The sequence below is a fragment of the Panthera leo genome, chromosome C1, assembly GCF_018350215.1.
Source record: "Panthera leo isolate Ple1 chromosome C1, P.leo_Ple1_pat1.1, whole genome shotgun sequence".
Taxonomy (NCBI): Eukaryota; Metazoa; Chordata; class Mammalia; order Carnivora; family Felidae; genus Panthera; species Panthera leo.
The window spans coordinates 130,291,794-130,313,343 of NC_056686.1; the positions used below are offsets into that span (position 1 = coordinate 130,291,794).

The following is a 21,550-nucleotide window of genomic DNA, read 5'->3' on the forward strand; positions in this document are numbered from 1 at the left end:
AGAATAAAATAAAAAAATTAAAAAAATAAAAAATAAACAAAATTCATAACAATTATATATCCAATAAATACATAAAGAGAAGCAATTCTACAAAAAAAAATTTTTTTTCAACAAAATATTAGCAAACTGAATCCAACAATAAAAAAAAAAATCTTTCACCATGATCAAGTGAGATTTATTCCAGGGATATAAGGTGATTCAATATTCATAAATCAATCAATGTGATGCCTCACATTAATAAGAATGGTAAAAACCATATGATCATCTCAATCAATTCAGAAAAAGGTTTTTGGCAAAGTATATCATCCATTCATGACAAAGAGTCTCAACAAAGTAGGTTTAGAAGGAACATACCTCAACATAATAAAGGCCATATATGAAAACCCCACAGCTAATATCATACTAGATGAATATGATATATTCATATAGATATATGAATAGAGTTTTTCCTCTAATATCAGGTACAAGGCATGGATGTCCACTCTTACCCCTTTTATTTAATATGGTACTGGAAGTCCTAGCCACAGAGTCAGATGAGGCAGGGGCAAGTGGAAGGGAAGGGAAGGGAAGGGAAGGGAAGGGAAGGGAAGGGAAGGGAAGGGAAGGAATCAGGTAAGGAGACTCCAGAAAACTATTTGAAAAACAACAAGTATTTGATTTTAAAAAATGAAAAATAGAACAAATATTTCCAAAGTATTAAGAAAATTTGTAGCTGATTGGTTATCATGGGCATAGAGCACAGTAGTCTATGATAAATCCCAGATAGTATTTGTAGGTAAACAGGAGAACGTTGATGACAATGTTTGAAGTTAGTGGATATGGGTGGAGGAACAGATAAGAGAGAGTTTATTCTTATATTATTGGTTGTAGTGAACCAAAGGGCTGGTGAAATATTGAACTAGGAAGATTTAATTAAAAAATGGAAAAATAGAATCATTGGAGAGAATTGGGGTCAAAGATCAATATATGTTATTGATCAGGATATAGCAAAAAAAAAAAAAAACAATGTGTGCAAAGGAGTGGATTAATACAAGAAAATGGGCAAGCACTGAAACCTGGGAATACCAACGTTTAAGGACAGAATTATAGGTGGCTCAAAAGAGAAAGAGGAACATCCAGAGATCAGGGAAGCCTTGGGGAAAAAAAAAGCCAAGATGGACAATTTTTAAATAAAAACCTTCTCTTCCACTTACTTACTAATTCACCATATATTAAATAAGTATTTACTATGTGCCAGTTCTCCTGGGAATAAAGTGGTACACAAAATAAGTGTGATCTCAATTACCATGAAAGTTTAAGTTCAACAGGAAGGAACAAAAGTTTTTTAGAAAGTTGTAAAAATAAAGTACAAGTTGCATTGTGAGCTCATAGGATGAGTTTATGACCTACCTTGAGAAAGATCAGAAAGGTTTTCCAGAGGACATAACTTGTAAGTTGAAGCCTTAAAGAATCAACAATGACTAACTCAATAATAAGGAGAGTAAATTTACTCCAGGCAGATTGAGTCACAGGTATGGAACCTCAGAAGTGAGGGAGATCATGGTATGTTTAGGAAACTAAAAATTTGTATGAATGGAGAGTAGCAGGTGTGGTTAAAATGAGATTGAAGTTGTCACCTTACTTGACTTGTGAAGAATATCTGATGCTGGTGACTATTTTCTCCTTGAAACACCACCCCCCTTAGCTTCTCTAGTATCATACCATTCTCATTTTCCTTCTATCTCTCTGAACTCTTATTTTCAATTATTTTAATCATGGCTCCCTCCACTATACAGCCTTTAAATCAGTCTTGACTGTATACCACCTCTCTGCACAATCTCACCTACTCCCATCACTTTCCTTGGCATCTCCTTCACCATCATACAACTCTCCCATATATTTTACTCTACCCCAAGTTCTCTTCAGAGCTCTAGGCACAATTATCCAGCTGCCAACTTGGCATCTCCCTTCAGATATGCACCATCTCAATTTGAACATGTACAAAATGAAACTGATCTTTCGTGCCAAATCTGGTTCATAGCCACTTCTCCTCATCCTAGGAGAGGCCCAGCCATTCAATCAGACTTAAAACCCAGACAGGGTTGAGCCTTCTATTTTCCTTAACTTATACCCAAGACTAGTAGGGTCATTTATATGAAAAAGTAGTTTGAAATATTTGTTCCTCTATTTTCCTTTTCTGCCACTTTAAGCAAGATTCTTTAGTCCATCCCTAAGGAATGTTTGTTTCAGGACTAAAAGCACAATTGTATCTAAAATGATAGCTTTTTTTGTCTATGGTTAATGGCTTAATTGTGGTTTCATACTAAAAAGAAGAGAACACTATCAAGAGGGTAACCAATATGAGAGTAGATAGCCTTATGTTGGCCCTGAGGAGAAGAGCCAGGAAAGAGGTGGAATCCTATGTATGGTTAAAAAAAAAAAAAAAGCAAGAGGTGAAACTCTGTGTTTGTGCAAATAAGATTGGAAAATGGGCTTTGAGAATTGAGATCAGAGGTATTTCTAAACACGTGTTTTTTTGGTATAGTTCTTGGTATACAAATTTAAGCATGCAAGAAGTAGCCTCTCAATATTACCATTCCCTTCACAAGTATCTGCACAGCCACTCACTGACAGGTTACCTCAAAGTCCAAGAGACTATGTTGTAGCTCCCATAATGAGAAAAGAAGCTTTAATCTCCAGTCCTTTGCCATCAATTCTCACATCCTAATTGTACTCAATTTTCTCAACCAGTTTTCTTTAAGGTTTTGTAAAATAAGAATAGAGTACTAGGCACCTGTAATGTGCCAAGAAATGAGGGTCTTATTCTAGGAACACTCCTGAAAATATCATCAATTAAAGTGAGTTATTGTGGTTTTGTTTTCATTTTGTGAGACTCTGCATGATAAATAGTCCTAGATGTTCTATATGAACACATTTGTTTGTGGGTGTATAAGGGGAGTTTCTTAATGCAAGAAAAGCTAGGTTATAAAAATATTTTTATCTTCTCATTTGAAGATCCATATATAATCAGTCTTGAAATATTTATATCTCCCCAGTAACTGAGTGACCCAACCATCTGTCACTGAACACAGTCCTGCAATAATAATAGGCTAATGCTAATACAGGAGGACTTGTATGTTTAAAGGTCCTTTAACTGATGCTTTATTTATACTTGAGAGTTTTGGGAAACTGAAACTCTGATTACATGTTATGTATCTTTCCTCCTCCTCTTCTTCTTTATTCTTTTACTCATATTTAAGTTTCAATAACTCAGACCTAGAATAAAGTGCAAATCTTGACCATTTCTGTCGCTATCTATGTGACTTAGAATAAGTCACCTAATTATGTGAACTTTTTTTTTTTCCTATTAAGTGGCAGACGATCTCAGGTACCTCCCTAAGTTTCACCATTTAATGATGCTATATATTTTTTCTTTAACTATTATATATATATATATATATATATATATATATATATATATATTCTCTCTAAAAGCATTATTTTGGTGTGGTGTGTATCAGAAGAGTAAGGTCTATTTAGAGGAAACTCAATCAAAGATGTTTGGTATAAGGATCATCTAAGTATTTACTAACGTTTCCCTCATCTCTGTAAGAATATGACTAAGCACAGCCTTGCTCTTCAACGTGTCATCATTATTCTAGTTATCTATTGCTGCATTATAAAATATCCCAACATTAGAGGCTTAGAACAACAATAATCAAGTTGGGCAGAGCTTATTTTTCTTCTGTGTGGCAGCAGCTAGGACAACTTGACTGAGGCTGGATGATCCAACTTCAAGACTGGTCCTCATATGAGGACAAATTGGTGCTAGTTGTTGACTAGGAAATAAGTTCAGATTGTCATTTGGAGGCTTTGATTCTTCACCACGTGGGTCTCTCTGGAAGTTGCCTAAGATTCCTCACAATGTGGTAACAGAGTTCTAAGTATGAACATTCCAAGGAGAGTGTCTTGAGAAGCAAGTGTTTCAGGATAACCAGACAGAAACTCCAAGGCTTCTTGTGATCTTGCCTCAAAAGTCCCAGAAAGTAACATATGTTACATACATATATATATGGCTGATATGTAATCTAGTTACAAAATCAGCCACTTCAAGAGGGTGGGGGGGGGGGGGTTGGGGAGGCAACTCCTCTCAATGGGCAAAGTAACAAAGAATTTGTACTCATTGTTAAAAATTTATTTATTTTTAAATTTAATTTACTGCAAACTGTCTCCCTCAAAATTCTTATTAAGAACTGTTAACTAAGGCTTTTATCTTCTACTGCAGTTATATTTTCTATCTAAGGTAGACTTGGTGATATGATTAGGATTATATTTTCTGTTTCTATCGCAAGGATATAGACACAAAAATTGTTATAATTTAAAGTGATAAATTTAAAATAGGATGAGATGTACATAAAAGGCTGCAGATATACAGGAAAGGCAATTACCAACCTTGAAGGTAGAGATGCCTTCATAGAAGAACAATGAACTAATTCTTTAAGTATGAATCAGAGTATGCTGACAGGGTCACTTTACACCCATACATAGGTATACCCTACGAAGCACATGTAACTTTACTGGAAGGTCCAGAATGATCAAGTAGGGAAGGGCAAAATTCATTCTAAGCAGTGAGGACAGCATTTTCAAAGGCATACAATCATGAAACAATTAGTTGAACTCAAAGAAATGTGAGAATTTTAATTTGGTTAGACAATATTGAAAAGATTAATTTAAGGTACAAGGTCTTGAGATACTGGCCAAAGTACTGGAGCAAAATATTTCTAATGTTAATTTGTAAAAGTATTTTTTTTTTTTTTGCTTTTCTTTTTTAAAGTTTTTTTTTTAACATTTATTTTTGAGAGGCAGAAACAGAGTGCGAGCGGGGGAGGGGCAGAGAGAGAGGGAGACACAGAATCTGAGGCAGGGTCCAGGTTCCATGCAGTCAGCACAGAGCCCGATGTGGGGCTCGAACTCAAACTCATGAGCCTTGAGATCATGACCTGAGCCAAAGTCAGATGCTCAACCAACTGAGTCACCCAGGTGCCCCATTGTCTCTTTGCTTTTCAGTCATTCAATCAGGTATTCAACTTAGTGCTTTATTGCCTCCAAGAAGGTTTCTGGCAGAGTAGAAAGCAGAAGTTGCCAGGTTTGAGAAGAAAGAAGTTTCTTTTCTTTAGGAGTAGAACAGTATGTGCTAAAAAAGGTAACTCTAAAAGAAGGTTTAGAGAAAGAAGCTAATAACATAAGTACTTGTTTGTTACTCCTTTATAATAATTTTCAAATGTCACACTAGAACATCCCATGTATTTTCAACTATGTTATTCATTAGTCTTGTTTTTACACAGACTCCAGCCAAAAGAGAAAAAATTACACCCATTTTCTCCATTTCTACTCGGCTGATGGAAATGCAGCAGACTCCACTGTGCACTTTAACTAAAATAGTCCTGCTGAGAAAGGCACTTCCCAGACAGGGATTTCATCTTTCATGCAGACCCCAGACACACTGTATAAATAATGCATACATTACTCTTGCCTGGATAGGGTGATCTTTCCCTTCTACGGCAGCCTCTCCGGGAAGCCATTGTTGCTTCACTTGTAGTCATGCTCTTCTAATTTTTGAAAAGGTTAGCACAGTTTTATCTTTAATAGCCACTTGATCATTGCGGAGATGAACAAGTCATGTTGGAGACATTAGTCAAGGAAGCCGTGGATTACATCGCGAGGTCTTTACATCCCCCCAGACTGTGCAGCAGCACATTGATGGGTATTTTCATGCTGCTCTCTCTAAATTACATGCGGGAATTGAAAGGGTATGTTTATTAGATATGAGCCCATTGGTTTTTAATCAAATTGAGAGAGCTGCGAACAGAGCTATCCACCGATCTTGAACTTCGACTGCGAGTAATGAATTTATCATTCTTCCCATGACATTCTTCAAAGGGGAAGTCACACCACTTTCTATTAGATCCCCTTTAAAGGCTTTGTGATGATCTAGGGGAGCAGTGACTCACTGTGGCAAAGGCAGAGCTCCTAAATTAATGTCTGATTGTAATTTAAGCAACATCGACCTAGAATAAGGATTAGATACATAAGGGATACTTTAGAGATTCTTTCAGATTGCTGGTATTAATAAATAAAATTCAGTGCACTGAAATGTATACCACTCTTTCAAGATTCTCTCCTTAATGAAAATTTTCCAGACTCTTCTCACTGACATTGAACTTAAATATGTTTCAATCCCCAAGATATACCAAAGCTTTGGTAACTATGTTACAGAACAGGGTGGCAAACTGTAGCCTGTGGAACAAATCTGGTACTCCACTTGTTGTAAACAAAATTGGATTGGAACACAACCATACCCACTCCTTTATGTATTTTCCATGGCTGCTTTCATGCTAAAACAGCAAAGCTGAATAGTTGCAACAGAGACCGAATGGCTGGGAAATCCAAAAATATATTTTCTCTGGCCCTTTTTTTCCGAAAATGTTTGCCAATTATTGCAAAGGTGATAGTACTAAGAAAGTAGTTCTTTCTAGATAGGTAAATTTTGAAGAGAGTTTAACACTTTAAACAATTTGCTTAAATTTTTCTTTTAAAATATATATGTTTCTCTAACATCTTAAAACAGTTGCTATAGACCTTTTTGTAAATATACATTTTTCTGTCATATTTAACAAAGAACATGCAATATTACTTAAATTTTACTTGATGACTTAAATCTAACTTGATTTTTCACTGTTAAGTGCAATATTTATACTATGCTAGAGATATTAGTCAGGAAGCAGGAGTAAATGAGCACTTATCCTAGAAAGAGGCAGGCACTTGCTTTCCAAAAACAAAGAAATAAAATCCCCTGATGTTAGTTGGTTTCTGCTCACTTGATTCTTTACACTAAAGGTAAAGTGAAGGACAGAACCAGGTTTCACTCTAAGGCTGTATTTCTGCAAAAATGAATTTTATAATGAAAGATTGAAGTAGAGTTTTCCCAGGTGGTTTTCTTACCCTTCAGGAAATCATTATCATCATCGCTATTTCTATCCCTATCCTTAGATTTGTCATTGGCATCCAAAACATTGCCTGTGAGTTCTACATCATTGGAACAATGAAGATAAGGTACCTCCTTGTCAGCGTGTACCTGTTTGCCAATTTCATAAGGCGGGAGGCAGACGTGTCTGTTGCCATTAAAAAAAAAAAAAGCGATAAGATATTTTGCTAGGGACTAAATCTTAGAAATCCCTTACAGTGTGACAAAGTGAAGCTTTATTCATATGAAAAGAGTGACCTTTCTTCTTCTTAGAACGCTACAGCCACATACTTAGTAAAAATTATAATAAGACACAATGACTCTCTTATATGTTGTTACATATTTTTGAGCAACTCCCATTTGTAATAATATTTTATAGATTGAGTTATGCTCTGATTTATAGGCTAAACAAATACAGCAAAATTGGCAGGAAATAAAATGGTAAAATAAAAATCCTCTGTCATTAATCTTGCTTTTACAAAATGAGTTGTACAGTATTACAGCAATAGTGTTAGCTTTGCCAACTCATATGTCTATAAAATAATCTTTCGCTGATAGAGATATGAGTCTGATAAAATTATTTTTTAATTAGAGTTTCTTAAATGTAAGGAGAAGATGATAATTATGCATACTTCATATGGTATCTGTGAGAAAAATACTTGTAAATCAAGTACTAGAATGATATCTGGTACATAAATAGACTCAGTTAAGAGTAAAGATTCTTATTTCTGTTGACAGTCTATCAGAGTGCTTTTTGGAAAGAATGGATAAACATAAAATATAACTGAACATTTTGGGGTAATTTTCAATTAAAATTAATTATAAATTTTATTTTGTGAGATTCTGAAGTAACAGAATATTGAAAAAAGTAGTATCTAAATATTTAAGCAACATGTTCATGATTCATTAGTATATGCAGACAGAAAAGTCACCATAATTAAATTTTACCAGTAATTTAAAACTGTTTAGGAGATTGATTATATAAACAAATATTCTTTTTTTTAATTTTAATTTTAATTTTTTGAGAAAGAGAGAGAGAGAGAGTACACAGGGGCAGAAAGAGAGGGAAAGACAGAATCTTAAGTAGGCTGTATGCCGAGCCTGGAGTCTGACACGGGGTTCAAATTCCCAACTATGAGATTATGACCTGAGCTGAAATCAACAGCCAGATGCTGAACCTATTGAGCCACCCAGGCATCCCTCAAAGAAATATTCTCTTTTTTTTAATGTTCATTTTTGAGAGAGAGACAGACAGACTGTGAGCAGGGGAAGGGGAGAAAGAGAGGGAGACACAGAATCTGAAGCAGGCCCCAGGCTCTGAGCTATCAGCAGAGAGACCGGCATGGGGCTCAAACTAATGAACCACGAAATCATGACCTGAGTCTCAACTGACTGAGCTCAACCAACTGAGCCACCCAGGCACCCTAAGAAATATTCTTTATAGTACTGGTATGCACCAAATTGTATATATTTATAATGTTTAATCATATGTTGGTAGCCAAACATGTGACTAGCACTATTCTAAGGGCTTATATCTATTAACACATTTGAACCTCAAGTATCTGTTATTATTATCTTGATTTTTCAGATAAAGAAACTGAGACATGAAAAAGTCTAAAGAATTTCCCAAGACAAAGAGATAATGATTGGGGGGATCTGTAATATGAACCTAAGTTGCGTAGACCTAGATCTGTGTTCCCTATATCAGCTCCATCATAGGTATTAATTCTATACTTTAAATCCACATTTATACTGTATACTTACACAGTGACCCAATCATGAAAGCCAATTTTGTTTCCAAACGAATTCTTATATTTTTATTTATTTATTTTGACAGAGAGAGAAAGAGAGAGAGAGAGAGAGAGAATAGGGGAGGGGCAGAGAAAAAGGGAGAGAGAATCCCAAGCAGGCTCTGCACCCACACAGCGGCTCAAACCCACAAACCGTAAGATCATGACCTGAACAGAAATCAAGATTCAGACGTTCAACAACTGAGCCACCCTGGTGTCCCCCAAATTCTTTATTTAAAAATAATATCTTGGAGTGATGTAGCAAAATGGAAGTCGAGGAACCTCCAGGCCTTCATTCCACATGAAAATGTCAAAAACGACCAGAAATTTATTGAACTAACTTTATAGGACCATGAAAAAATAATCAGCCAAGGAAATACCCAATTAAAAAAAAAAGACATCTTCAATAGGTGGAGATGTCATGGCATTTTCACTTGCCTTTTTTCTGCCCCTTTCTTGGCACAGCACAGTTTTTATCTGGAGTCATCAAGCCCATTGCAAATTTTCCTCTCAAAGCAAAGGTAGTGGAACCTACCCAATTTTACGGGATGCAGTAAAAGTAGGGCTGAGAAGGAAATTTATATCTGTAAACACTTAGATTTAAAAAAAAGGAGAAAGGCCTCATATCAACAACCTAATACTTTAAGAAACTAGAAAGAGAAGCTCAAACTAAACACAAAACTAGCAGAAGAAAGGAAACAGAGGTTAGCAGGTAGATAGTGAATATAAAAACAATAGGGAAATCAATAAAATTAAAAGTTGATTCTTCAAAAATATCAAAAAAATTAACAGGATTCCTTAGACGACTAAGAAAAAAATGAGAGAATTCTCAAACAACTAAAACCAGAAATGAAAGTGAGGAGATGATTATTATTTAACAAAAATAAAATGGATTGTAAAAGAGTACTATGAACAACTGTAGGCCAATGAAGACTTAGACCTCGATGATATACCCAGATTTCTAGAAACACAAAACCTATTAAGACTAAATCATAAAGAAATAGGTAATCAGAATAAATTATAACTAGTAAGGAAGTTGGATCAGTAATCAAAAACTTTCCGACAAAAAACCCTGGACCAGATGGCTTCAGTGGTAAATTATACCAAGTGTTTAAAGAATTAGCACCAATCCTCTTTAAACCTTCCAAATAATTGAAGAGAAAGAAAAACTTTCTAACTTGTTCTATGAGGTCAGCACTACCCTGATATCAAAGTCAGACAAGACAATCTGTGTTTATGGATTGCATGACAATATTAAGATGACAATACTACCCAAAAGCAACCTACAGATTGAATACAATCCTTATCAAAATTCCCATGTCAATGTTCACAGAGATATAAAAATCCAAACTAAAATTCACATGGAATTTCAAGAGAATGTGAATAGACCAAATAATCTTGGAAAATAACAAATTGTAAGGACTCACACTTCCTTTTCAAAACTTACTATTAATGCTACAGTAATCAGAATAATACGGCATCAACATAAAGACAGATGCACAGACCAACAGAATAGAATAGAGAGTCCAGAAATAAATCCTTGCATATACGGTCAAATGACTTTTGGTAAGGGTGCAAGATTATTTGCTGCAAAAAGGACATTTTTTTCAACAAGTGGTGTTGAGAAATATGGATATCCTCATGCAAAAGATTTAAATTGGAACCATTACCTTACACTATATACCAAAATTAATTCAAAACAGATCAAAGGCATCAAAATCAGAGCTAAAATGCTTAGTAGAAAACATAGGAGACACATTTCATGACATTGGATTTGGCAATGATTTCTTGAATATGATACAAAAAGTACAGACAACAACAAAATAAGAAAAATTAGACTTCATCAAAATTGAAAAAAAAAAAACTTTTGTGTATAAGCAACACTTTCAAGAGAGTAAAAAGGAAATCCACAGAATGGGGGGAACATATTGGCAAAATATATGTCTGATAAGAAATTAATATCTAAAATTATAAAGTACTCCTACATATCATCAACAACAAGAAAAAAACAACTCAGTTGAAAAAAAATTGCAAAGGAAATGAATAGACATTTCTCCAAAGAAAATACACAAAGTGTTAATAAGCACATGAAAATTCAATATTACTAATTACTAATCACTAGGAATGTTCAAATAAAAATCGCAGTGAGACTAGGGATAAATCTAACCAAAGATGTAAAAGATCTGTATGCTGAAAACTATAGAAAGCTTATGAAGGAAATTGAAGAAGATATAAAGAAATGGAAAAGACATTCCATGCTCATGGATTGGAAGAATAAATATTGTCAAAATGTCAATACTACCCAAAGCTATCTACACATTCAATGCAATCCCAATCAAAATTGCACCAGCATTCTTCTCGAAGCTAAAACAAGCAATCCTAAAATTCATATGGAACCACAAAAGGCCCCAAATAGCCAAAGTAATTTTGAAGATGAAGACCAAAGCAGGAGGCATCACAATCCCAGACTTTAGCCTCTACTACAAAGCTGTCATCATCAAGACAGCATGGTATTGGCACAAAAACAGACACATAGACCAATGGAATAGAATAGAAACCCCAGAACTAGACCCACAAACATATGGCCAACTAATCTTTGACAAAGCAGGAAAGAACATCCAGTGGAAAAAAGACAGTCTCTTTAACAAATGGTGCTGGGAGAACTGGACAGCAACATGCAGAAGGTTGAAAGTAGACCACTTTCTCACACCATTCACAAAAATAAACTCAAAATGGATACAGGACCTGAATGTGAGACAGGAAACCATCAAAACCCTAGAGGAGAAAGCAGGAAAAGACCTCTCTGACCTCACCATTAGCAATTTCTTACTTGACACATCCCCAAAGGCAAGGGAATTAAAAGCAAAAATGAACTACTGGGACCTCATGAAGATAAAAAGCTTCTGCACAGCAGAGGAAACAACCAACAAAACTAAAAGGCAACCAACAGAATGGGAAAAGATATTTGCAAATGACACATCGGACAAAGGGCTAGTATCCAAAATCTATAAAGAGCTCACCAAACTCCACACCCGAAAAACAAATAATCCAGTGAAGAAATGGGCAGAAAACATGAATACATACTTCTCTAAAGAAGACATCCAGATGGCCAACAGGCACATGAAAAGATGTTCAACGTCGCTCCTCATCAGGGAAATACAAATCAAAACCACACTCAGATATCACCTCACGCCAGAGTGGCCAAAATAAACAAATCAGGAGACTATAGATGCTGGAGAAGATGTGGAGAAACGGGAACCCTCTTGCACTGTTGGTGGGAATGCAAACTGGTGCAGCCACTCTGGAAAACAGTGTGGAGGTTCCTCAAAAAATTAAAAATAGACCTACCCTATGACCCAGCAGTAGCACTGCTAGGAATTTACCCAAGGGATACAGGAGTACTGATGCATAGGGGCACTTGTACCCCAATGTTTATAGCAGCACTCTCAACAATAGCCAAATTAGGGAAAGAGCCTAAATGTCCATCAACTGATGAATGGATAAAGAAATTGTGGTTTATATACACAATGGAGTACTATGTGGCAATGAGACAGAATGAAATATGGCCCTTTGTAGCAACATGGATGGAACTGGAGAGTGTTATGCTAAGTGAAATAAGCCATACAGAGAAAGACAGATACCACTCTTATGTGGATCCTGAGAAACTTAACAGAAACCCATGGGGGCGGGGAAGAAAAAAAAAAAGAGGTTAGAGTGGGAGAGAGCCAAAGCATAAGAGACTCTTAAAAACTGAGAACAAACTGAGGGTTGATAGAGGGTGGAGGGAGGGGAAGGTGGGTGATGGGTATTGAGGAGGGCACCTTTTGGAATGAGCACTGGGTGTTGTATGGAAACCAATTTGACAATAAATTTCATATATTGAAAAAAAATCGCAGTGAGATATTTGTTCATACCCATTACAATGGCATGAAAGAAAAAGCAAGAAAGAAAGGAAGGAGGAAAGAAAGAATGAAAGAAGGAAAGAAAATCCCAAGTGTTCATGAGGATGTGTAGAAATTTCACCCATATGGATTGCTAGTGGAAACATAAAATGGTATAGCTGCTGTGGAAAACATTACAACAGTTCCTCAAAAAATCAAACTTGTAATTACCTTATGACCTAGCAATTCTACTTCTGGGTATATACAAAACAGAATTGAAAGCAAGGACTTGAATAGATATTTGCATAGCAATTTTCATAGGAGCATTGTCCATAATAGCCAAAAGGTAGAAACAATCCAAATATCTATCAACAGATTAATGGGTAAATAAAATGTACAATTCCATATGATGGAGTATACAGCCATATAAAGGAATAAAATACCGATACATGCTACAACATGGATGAACTTTGAAAACATTATCCTAAGTGAAATGTACCTGACACAAAATGATAAATGTTATATGATTCCACTTACATGAGGTATCTAGAGTAGACAATTCATAGAGATAGAAAGTCAAATGGCGGTTACCAAGGGACTGATAGGAGGGAGAAGTGAGGAGTTGCAGTTTATGGATACAGAGTCTCAGTTTGTGATGATCAGTTTTTCTGGAAATAAAGGGTGGTGATGATTGCCCAGCAATGTGAATGTGAATGTGAATCTGCAGTACCTGATAGGCCCCCATCTGTTCATTTAGATTTAAAGAATACGATGCAGGAAATAATATTCAGACAAACAACAGCTGAAAGAGACATCTCAAATCTTAATGTATCTTCCATACAGAGGACACATTCCACTGCAGAGGACACAATTAGATATAAAACATGAGTTTGGGAAAGGTAAGGACCACTTTAATGCTGAGTACACATCCACATGAGAAGTTACATCAAGTCACATGTCCCCAGTGTAACTCATCAATCAGGGGTTTCACTAAAAAAATGCTGCAATAATCAGGATAGCATGGAGCTGACATTCCACATTATCCCAGCCTACCAGTCTGGGGAGCAGTATTAGAAGATAAATAAGGGAGTGACTGGGTGGCTCAGTTGTTTAAGTGTCTGACTTCAGCTCAGGTCATGATCTCACAGTTCATGGGATGGAGCCCCGCATTGGGCTCCGTGCTGACAGCTCAGAGCCTGGCGCCTGCTTTGGATTCTTTGTTTCCCTCTCCTTCTGTCCCTCCCCTCTTCTCTCCCCTTCCCTCTCTCTCTCTCTCAAATAAACATTAAAAGAAGATACATAAGGTTCATATTTTTCAAGGTCTCTGAGTTTAGGGTACAATTTTATACCAGCTGTTTACTCTTTACCTGCAGATGCTATTCCAGATGTTTGACTCTGCCATAGGATGGATCCTCCAATTACAGCACTAAACTTAAAGCCCATAGAATACAATTCAGCACTTTATTTTGTAACGACATTTTAAGTAGTTTTTGCCTGTCAGTAACAGTGAGTCAAATCAGCCATAGCGAGGCACCAAATAGAGAAAATCCACACAAGGTGGGCAGGTGTTCTGCCCAGGTACTGGGGATTCACATTCACATTCACATTGTTGGGCAATCATTACCATCCCTATTTCCATTGAAGCGCACCATTGATGGGTTACAGACAGATAGGCAGACAAGCTGTAAGACAGGCAGAAAGGAAGACATCATAACAGACAACATACAACTGTACATGCAGATAGAACTTCTCAGTCAGGGGTTCAAGTAGATGGCTGGCAGGATGATAAGATATGACAATGAGAGATTGGCAGCAGGCAGTTAATTAAGCTTGGATGCTAGTCAGCAGGTAGGAGTTAGTAGGGCTCATTTCTTGGATGTGGGTTTCTGAAGAGGGTCTGGGAAGGTCAACATGTCCAAGGTATGGTCCTGAACTCAGAGGGACAGGTTACTAATACTAGGATTCTTAGAGTATCTTCAGGGAAGAAGACAAATTAGGACACCAGCTCCTGGAACTGAGGTGCAAATCAAGATGAAGAACATCAGTAAGACATTTAATGCTTAATAAATAAGTGACTAACTTGTATTCTAAATTCTCTTCAACAGGATAATTTGTCCTTGTGCTAAGAAGGAGCCCTAAAAAACCGGAGATATACATTTCAACTGTGGTAACTATCTAGACCTTCTATTTGTGTAGAGCAGCCTCCAACATTGTTATTATTGTTATCACGTTGTTATATTTACAGTCTTTAACTTCTCCTCTATGTTCATGGTCTTTCACAGAGCTTACTGCCTATTCAGAAGGACCTAGCTAATACTTGCCAAATTTTTAGTAAACTCAAAGAGAAAGAATGCACATTATGGCAAGAGTGGGGAAATGTACACTTTTATATGCTTCTCATGTAATTAAATCTGACAGTTTTCAAAGGGCTTTCAGCAGTATCTATCAGTGTTACGATTCCTATCTATTTGATCCAGAAATTCCACACCTAAGAATCTTTCCTGAGGACTATATAAAGATACAAGTCTAAAGGCACCACTTGAAATCTTGTTGTTGCCAAAAATTAGAGACCCTAGATCATACAATTTTGATGATGACCAAATATATTAATATTTATAAAGTGCTTAGAATAAAGTCAGGCATATAGTACATGCTTGTTGAATAAAATCTATATGCATCTAAAAGGCAGGGTGGGGGGCGCCTGGGTGGCTCAGTCGGTTGAGCGACCAACTTCGGCTCAGGTCATGATCTCATGGTTTGTGAGTTTGAGCCCCGTGTTGGGCTCTGTGCTGACAGCTCAGAGCCTGGGGCCTACTTCAGATTCTGTGTCTCCCTCTCTCTCTGTCCCTCCCCTGCTCATGTTCTGTCTCTGTCTCAAAAATAAATAAATATTTTTTTAAAAATAAATAAATAAATAAATAAATAAATAAATAAATGGCAGGGTGGATAGTAAATACTGCCTTATTTAAACAATAGAATGTATGATGCTCTTAAAAATAATGAAGTAGAGATTCATAAAAATATATTATTGAGTGGAAAAGTAGTTTACAAACCCATGTATGGTGTGATTCCACTTTTATAAATACATATGTATGAACTATGTAATATAATACAAATAGACATACACATGTCTAAGCTTTCCCTAATTTTTATAATCAAATGTCACACATTTGGGTATTGTGCTTGGAAAATTATTAACCATTCTTGAATAAGAAGAAAGAATAAAATTCCTAGCATTGCTTTAATTTCTCTGAAGGGCTAAGTGGAAAAGACTCCACATGCTTCACATACAATAAACACATAGGTACAGTGGTACCAGCTAATTCTCACTGAGCCTCAGGAAAGCCAGAAACTTTGGAGCTCTAAAGAGTGGTACTGTAACTAAAGAGAGAGTGTCTGAGGTTGTTGGGGACAACTATTAAAGTCTAAGCACTTACCACCATCTTTGAAAGAAGCTAAGGATAAAAAGGGCTAAGGTTTCTGAAGACATTCCTACCATCTGAGCAAGAGAAAAGCAAACAACAGTCATAGAATTCCCCAGATAAAAAAGACTGGATGCTGGGCTGACCCTGAGAAGGTGTGTGGGTACTTGAGATTGAGGGGTGCTGAAATATCCTTACTAATTTCCTTATGTATTAAAGTTTTTATTGTTGTTGTTGAAGCCTTGATTCTACGAGGGAAGTTTCCTTTACATAAACTCCAGGGTAAAAGGCAATTTTTCAATTTTAGAAGTTTTCCCTGCAATTTAGTAATTCTGACTATTCTTTTTCATCTTACACCTACTTCTCACTTTTGTGTTATTTCCTAATTGTCTATGTAAAACTTAAATTGATTGCTTCATATTTTCAAACAAATGGAAAACTTTGTGGCCTATAACTGTACCTAATAGTTCACATCTTCATCATAGTTTCTAAGGACAAAATTTTGCATATTACTGGTTTTCTGTAAATCCTAATGAAACAGGTAAACAAATCTCAGCTTTAATATGATTAAACAAAAGGGATAGAGGCCCAATCCTAGTGATGGATGGCATGATAATTATGGGTTTTTTCACCATAATAATCACTAGAATTTTAATGCAATTAGAAATCTAATTATTCATAATTGAAATGCCTGCTGTCCATTAACATACTCATCTGAATATATTTAGATTTCTCCAATGTGTTATTTTTACTCTCACATTTTAGGCATAGGAAAAAAGTATAGAGGGTACAATGAATTTTTCCCTGTAGGGTGCCAATGTTTCTATTGTACATGAAATTTTTATGTCTAGAAACTTTTTTTAATATTTATTTATTTATTTGGAGAGAGAGAGAGAGCATGAGCAGGGGAGGGGCAGAGAGAGAGGGAGAGAGTGAACAAGCAGTCTGTACATAGCATGGAGCCCAACACAAGGCTAGATCTCACAATTTTGACATGGTAATGCTGAGATCATGACCTGAGCCAATATTAAGAGTTGGATGCTTAACCAACTGAGCTACCCAGGTGTCCCCACATCTAGAAACTTTAAAGTTTTGCCAACACATTCTGAGATTTAGGAAAAGCAGTGCATGTGGTTTCAAACTTTCTTCTGTTTGTATCTACTAGAAACCTATTACAACCCCTTAGAAATGGCAGAAAACTATTACCACCACTAAATATTCAGAAAAAGCTGTACTACAATCAAGTAAAATTAAAAGTACATTTTTTAAGGCTCAAATGTTAAGACAGTTTTAAAATTCAGCTCAAGTAATAGAGTAAAAGTAATGCTAGTGTTAAGAACCTTATCTATCTATCAGTCCTTTAGAAATGAATGAAAACCATAAATGAGGAATAAGTAGTTTTAACTGTACTCACTCTTATTCACTTTTAATAACGTACAATTTGCATTATTGTCTTAGAATTCAGTTAATCGTAGATAGTTAGAAGCTCATACTTTCATTTCCTATTACATGTTTTTACCCACTCCAGTTACTTCCAGATTCAGTACCTTCCTCAAAATTAACTCCTCAGAAGAGTCACAGTGAGTCTCCGGTAATTGTTTCTAATGGTTTTGCAATGATCTGAATTATATCTCTGAGGCAATTTTCTCTTTGATGCCAGCTTTCAATAACATTTCCTTGTCTTTAACTTACTTGTTTTTAAAAACTCACATTATTCCCACAAGATCTAATGACTTCTAAGCCCACTTGTGAAAAAAATAGAATATTTCTCAGTTTTGTTTAACCACTTAGAACAATGGGAAAGATACTTAAAAAGAAATCAATGGAAAATAAATAAACAAACAACCACACACACAAAAACAAATAAAACTTGGTGAGGTTTATTCTGAAAATCCTGGTTTTCATGTAGATATAACTGTAGTAATGTATGGAAATGTTAAAATGGGAGATAAGAATTGTTGTCAACCTTCCAGGTCCCCCTGTTATTTTAGTCATACCCCCTCCCAGTATTATGTTTTATCGTCTGCATCCACTTGTGTGTGTGAATCACTGACCTGTAACTAGTAAATCTGAAGTGAATTATTATTGTGTCATCTTTGCTATGACCCTGTAGTTATAACATCAAAGACAGGTTAAGTGTCACCCAATTCTATCTTAAAATCATCACTCTCTATTAATTTTCTGGCTGAAATAAAACAAGAGATGTCTTGATTCTCATCATGTATTTGGATAGCTTAGCTTAGCTAGATGTTCATAATGGATGATATAAATCATTATTCTGAATTGGTTCTTAAAGTTTGTGTATGATGTCTATTAACAACAAATATAGTCTCCATCACTATGTGCATTGGATACTTAGAGAAATAGGTCCATATTTCTGGGATGTGAAGCTTAAATAAGTATAGGGCCCATTTAAAATAAAAAAAAAGAAATTATAAATAAAAATTAAATGTAAGCATGAGTGTTATTTAGAGCAAAAGAGGAAATATAATAAAAAACAAATTTAAAAAGAATTGTGATTTACTGAATGTATCATAAAATATAGAAAATAATAATTTTTATTGTGTCTAATGTACTTCTAAAATTCATTTTTTTCAGCATTTTTTACTATAAATCCTTAGTTGCCTTTTGATAGGACAATTATCTTACAATGCCTTTTTTCTAAAGAGAATATAAATATAGTTAAGTCTTTCTCTAGAGTGCTTGATTGAGTTTTATTATTAATATCATTATTATTATTGATAGTTGGGATGCATCAACTATAATTTGTGATTATAGTACTACTATAGATTCTGGCTCACAAACTCATGAATTGTGATAAGTTTTACTGTGTGTGATTTCCTACCAAAAATAAAAATGCATTGTGCATTTAAAATGACATGTGTTTATATTCCTGACAGAACTTATGCTTTTAGTTGACATCTTTAAGAACCATATTCTTTGCTTACAATTTTATGCATTTGATGATAAGAAAAATTGTCCGCATAGTATGGTTCCATACATTTTATCTTATTTCATTTCCACTGCTCACCTATTCCCAGTGATGTCTACTATTGTTAAACATAGTCTTACTGCAAAATGACTTACCAGCCCTGCACTTTTGGATGTTGATGCTGGGTGGGGTAGAGGTCTTCCAGGCATATTCCTGGAAGCCAAATCTACTTTTGGATAGCTGCAAACTACATAAATATATTTCACTCAACCCAACTAAAAGTATTCTCAATTCAACATCCCTTAGTTGAGTCTTAAAAATGCCTACAGCCAAATCACACCAATACATACAAGGGGGAGAGCAGCACTGTTGAAGTTACAGCTGAAGGAGCAGTGGACCTAACTGACTGCAACGGAAGTATCTCAATATTGCAAAGTTTGCCATCACATTGACTGTGTGAGGATAGTTCTAGGGCCCATTCCAGAATCCTGAAAGGGGTATATACAAGTGCATTTTATTTTGAGTCTGCCTCTGAGTTTACACAATATTTTACGCACATAGTTGGCCATTTTACATATGTCTCATTTTATTCTTTCAATCAGTCTTGAAATTTTGGAAGTATTCTTATGTTACAAATAACAAATCACAAGAGTCAGTTAAGTTACATGATTTCCAAGATTCTACAAGTAGTAAATGACAAAACCAGGATTTAACTGAGGTCTATATTTTCCTAAAGCCCATAATAGGCTCTTTGTACAGGCTGGTCATAGAGATTAGTGGGCAAAGCAGTTGATGCTTTATAAAAAGCATATTTCTGAGCCTCATCTCAAGGATCTCAGATTATTCTGGTATAGATGGAATGAGGACAACCCACTGATAAACACTGTTTCACATCATCCTGTTTTAATATATTCTAATTCCTTAATGTTTACCAAAATTATGAGCCAAGCATTCACCTACCTGGTTAGAAACTTGCCCTGGTAAACTTGACCTGAGGTAAAAATTCTTGATGAGAATATGGTTCAACCATGGAGAAAAATGTCATGTCAAAGACAGCCAAAGAAAATCTTGATTCAGGCATTATTCATATATAACACTTTGTTCCGTAAACAATTTTAGTGCCAATAGCAGATATATATACATATATGTATGTATATATGTATATATTAACTTAGAATATCTTTATCTACTGGCCCTTTTAGCTCTTATCTATGTAAAGTCTCCATCTTGACCATGAGGCAAATCTTCAGTTCTTTCTAAGTCTTATGGCTGACCTGGGGGGGAGAAGCTAACTTCACTTCAGTTAGGCAGGTGATTCTGGAAGACAGCAGCAGAAAGACAACTAACTGCAGGGGCGCCTGGGTGGCTTAGTCAGTTAAGCATCCAACTTGGGCTCAGGTCATGATCTTGCAGTTCGTGGGTTTGAACAGAGCACTGGGCTCTGTGCTGACAGCTCAGAGGCTAGAGCCTGCTTCAGATTCTGTGTCTCCCTCTCTCTAGGGCCCTCCCCTTCTTGTGCTCTGTCTCTCTTTCTCTCTGTTTCTGTCTCTGTCTCCCTCTCTCTCAAACAAACAAAAAACAAAACAACAACAGCAAAATTAATGAAGAATTAAAAAGAAAAAAGACCAGTAAGTGCAAGAAGACAAGCAAGCCAAAAGTGCTTGGGGGAGCCCATGGATAATAAAACTTGGAAAACTAACCCAGGTGAAATTTATGCTAGAGGAAACTGTACTTAGCATAAATATTTCCTTTTTTTACATGGTATTTACAGAATCAGTCACAGAAGTAAAAACCTCTTGGATCACTCTTTCATTTTTAATTGGGTGTGAGGCAATAGTAATGGCTACAGGCATATTTTCTTGAGAATAGAAAGTTATAGAAACATTTCTGCCCCACCTGGTCATGGTGTTTTCTGACATAGAGGAAAGCAGTCCATGTGATCTGTCGACCAAGCAGATTTTTCACACATAATGTTTTCTTGAAATGTTCCTTACTCCCTCCCTTCCTTCTTCCCTCTCCTTCCTTCCTTCCTTCCTTCCTTCCTTCCTTCCTTCCTTCCTTCCTTCCTTCCTTTCTAGTAGGCTCTACACCCAATGTGGAGCTTGAATTCATGACCCTGAGATCAAGAGCATGCTCTACCAACTGAGCCAGCCAGGAGCCCTTGAAATGTGTTTTCATTGTATTTTAATTCTTATCATCATTATTAAAAATATTTTAAAGTATTTTTTTCTATTCAAAGTAATATATTGCCAGATGTAGCCCTTGTTCTCTAGGCAGATTTAGCAGCTGATTAAAACTACATGACCTTGTTGAACAGAACAGACTGTCCCTTTTCTTCATTTATACTAATGACATTTTGCATCTGGACAAATATAAACTCCAACAAACTAGATCAGAGGTCCTGCATATGATCTTCTATACCTAGGCCATCCTTGCCCATTGTACATAATAACTTAGGAAATAATAATTCCTTCTCTACTGTGGTATACTATAATTCTGCCCGGCTCCCACTGAGGTTTACA

General features: G+C 35.8%; 1 long non-coding RNA gene across 3 annotated transcripts in view; it reads left to right on the forward strand.

Moving 5' to 3' along the window:
- The first annotated feature begins 1,429 nt into the window (after nt 1-1,429).
- Nucleotides 1,430-21,550, forward strand: part of LOC122227993 — a 71,336-nt gene continuing 51,215 nt past the window's right edge. For 2 of the 3 annotated variants that reach the window (XR_006206345.1, XR_006206346.1), the window contains exons 1-3: nt 1,430-1,511; nt 7,030-7,092; nt 14,780-14,841. This is a non-coding gene — a long non-coding RNA (uncharacterized LOC122227993). Of the gene's footprint in view, nt 1,512-7,029; nt 7,093-14,779; nt 14,842-17,624; nt 17,673-21,550 lie in introns of those variants that run through there. The other variant, XR_006206347.1, reaches the window with a different exon arrangement.